Source organism: Mastomys coucha, chromosome X, assembly GCF_008632895.1.
Source record: "Mastomys coucha isolate ucsf_1 chromosome X, UCSF_Mcou_1, whole genome shotgun sequence".
Lineage (NCBI taxonomy): Eukaryota > Metazoa > Chordata > Mammalia > Rodentia > Muridae > Mastomys > Mastomys coucha.
The window spans coordinates 53938855-53942142 of NC_045030.1; the positions used below are offsets into that span (position 1 = coordinate 53938855).

The 3288-nt window shown below is 35.9% G+C and overlaps 1 pseudogene; it reads left to right on the forward strand.

Annotated features, from left to right (window-relative positions):
- Nucleotides 1–2246: 2246 nt before the first annotated feature.
- Nucleotides 2247–3023, forward strand: LOC116091422 (annotated as a pseudogene).
- Nucleotides 3024–3288: the final 265 nt, after the last annotated feature.

Below are 3288 nucleotides of genomic sequence, written 5' to 3' on the forward strand. Positions count from 1 at the left end.
CATTGTGAGATATGATTTTAGATCCAATTCTTGCTTTTCCGGTGTTTTGGGATATCCAAGACATGCTGAGGTGGGAGTACTAGGTTCTGATGAAGCCAAATATTCCTGGCTTCTGTTGGTAGGATTCTTGCGTTTGCCTTTTGTCATCTACTGCTTTTTGGTGTTAGATGTTCTTAGTGTCTCTGACTAGAGCTTGTCCTGTCCCTGCTGCCCTTCAAGTCCCCTGTGACTCGTGGGGCCTATGCCTCCTTGCTGGCTTCTCTGGTCTTAGAAACTCACCTGAGAGAAAATGGAGGCTCTCACCAGAGTCTCTGGCTTAAGGTGCTCCCTGGAGGTAAGCCCTCCACTTGCAGGGAAGGGGCAGGGATGGATGCTGACCCTCCTATGCCACTTGGAAGCTGAGCGGATCCTGTCCCTGATGCCCTGCGTCTCCCCTGGGACTTGTGGGGCCTCTGCCTCCCGGTTGGCTGCTCTGGTCTTAGAAACTCACCAGAGAGAAAATCTACACCATTTTAAATGAATGTAACCTGTTCTTTTTGGGCTGAGAATAAAGTCACTCACTTAAGTCAAATAGCTTTGACTATAGCAGGAAGTCTGTATCCAAAAATCAAGCCTACAATTCATGTCTTGGTGCAGCAGAACTAAAAACTCTCAGCTTAGCTACAATGGAGGTAAAATCCTTTGGTGATGTGAGGGTTATTGAAGTACAGCATCATTACAATGAAATCCAATATCTAAAAATTGTTCTTATTGGGGCTTGTATCACAGTAAGAGCTAAGATTTTAAACTCTACTAAATGCAAAACAAACAAACAAAAAGACATTATATATTTATGTTCACTTAAGAAAATAATAGTAGTGATATATTATTTTGACATATACAGTTAATATGTTTTGAGTTATTTAAAATTTATATTGTGAAAAACATATGTATTTTCACTATTGCTATAGTTGAGCATCTGCATAATACTGTTAAATTGATTGTTGTTTTATATCAAACAACTTTTATAATAATCACTTTCATTGTTATAATATTTTATAAATTTCAAAGAATATGACAGAAAAAGATACTGTAGATATTGAAGAGGGGTTCTCTGGGAGAAGTTGGGGTACAAAAGGGAAACAAGAATGTGATTCAATTATATTTAATTGAAATATGTTTTTAAATGTTAACAAATTCAGATAAATTGAAATCATGTATCTTTTCTCATCATAATGCAATAAAAGTTTAATAAAAGTATAACAAAATGGCATCAAAATAGAAATTTTCTTAGATATAGATCAGATATAACAATAATTTCCCCAAAACCTTGGCATCCAGATTGGCCGCTTCAGAAGGTAAATATTCAGCTTCTAAGTTTGGAACTTTATCTCATGTAGAAAAAATTGAAAGATATGTCATGTGTACAGGGTCAGAAATACAAATAGCAAAGTTAAAGCCATATGTGGTTAATATACCCATGAATTTATGGGGACATGATTTGTTATAGCAGTGGAAACAGAGACTAACATTCTTCCAATGTCAGAAACAAACCATAGTATAAACAATGCTTTTAAAAAATATTCAAAGGTATCATCCAGAGCAGTCACAGACTGTTCAGGATGTACACAAGCAGCACACAATAGCTTTTAGTCTTTCAAATGTACTAACCTTTAAAATGGTTAACTGATAAACTTGTGTAGGTGGAATAATGGCCTCGGACATCAAAAAAATTACAAGCACTAGGACAGCTTGTACAGAAGTAGCTAAGTGCTAAATGTATTGAAAAATCAACCAATCCTTGGAATTTTCCAATATTTGTCATTAAAAAGAAATCTGGAAAATGGAGCATGTCAACAGATTTAAGAGACTGCTTTTTAAAAATTATACCTTTAAAAGAGCAGGATGATGAAAAATTGTTCTTTACAGTGCCTACTTATAATAATGCTCAACCGGTTACAAGGCATCACTTGAATGTTATTCCACAGGAATGTTATTTGTCCAACTCTATGCCAATATTTTATACAGTAGCCATTAGATATAATTCATAAATAGTTTCCCTAATCTAAAATTTATCATGCTATGGATGATGTCTTATTGGCTGATTCTGATGCAGATACCCTAGAAAAAAATGTTTGATGAAGTAAGAGAATTTTGCTTTGCTGGAGATTACAAATTGCTCCTTTAAAATGCAAAGAGGAGATTCTATTAATAGTCTAGTATATAAGATAGTTTTACAGAAATTTTGTCCATAGAAAGTTCGAATCATGAAAGATCAATTACAAACTGTTAATGATTTTCAAAAATTGCTGCAAGAGAGTGCTGCCAGGATTGTTGGTAGAGGAGGTTGTGTAGCTGCTTCCATGGTACTCACATGTGAGCCTTGCAGGCTAGAGCCAAGTATACAGGCTAGTCATCATGTGATATTATTGGATAGGATGGAGGAGAAACCAAGGTATATGTTGGTAAATTGGGAGGTGCTACTGGTAAAGGAGAGTTAGAAAGGGCATACAGTTACTATGGACCCTTAAGAACTGTATGGATTGGCAGAAATCCTCAAGGATTTGCTTTGTGGAATTTGAGATCCTAGAGATGCAGAAAATGCCTTTTGAGGATTGAATGGTAAAGTGATTTTTGGTTTTCAAGTGAGTGTTGAACTATCAGCTTTGGTAGGCTACCTGCCCATTGTCCCTTTGATCCTAATGATAGGTGGTATGTGTATGGTGAAAAAGGACATTATGCTTATGACTGAAAACATTATATCAGACAAAGATAACCAGGTCATTATCTAGATCACATTCCTGATCCAGGTTAAGGTTATACTCTTGCTCATGCAGCAGGAGCTAGGGAAGCAGGGCAAGATCAACATCTCCTGAACGATCAGGTCTGTGTCTCTCTGTAGATCAAGATCAGCTTCACTCAGAAGATCTGGTTCTATAATAGGATCAAGGTATTTCCAATCCCATTCAAGGTCAAGGTCAAGATACAAGACTATTTCACAATCAAGACGCAGCTGATCAGAAATGGAAATCTCCATCTCCTAAAAGAAGTTATTTCTATCAGGAACTCCACAAGAAAGTGCAAGTCCTGAAAGAATTGACTGAAATTTTTGAGTTCACCTGTTAGGAAAAAGTAATTTTGTTTACATTATCATGAGAGATATGTCTTTAAAATGTAACATAGGAAGGATCATCAACCATCTAATAAAAATGGATCTGGATTATTACTCTGTAAAATTCACAGCAGTAAAATTTTTTTTTTGTTGAATGTATTGACATCCTAAGCTTTGAAATTGTGATTTATGATTTG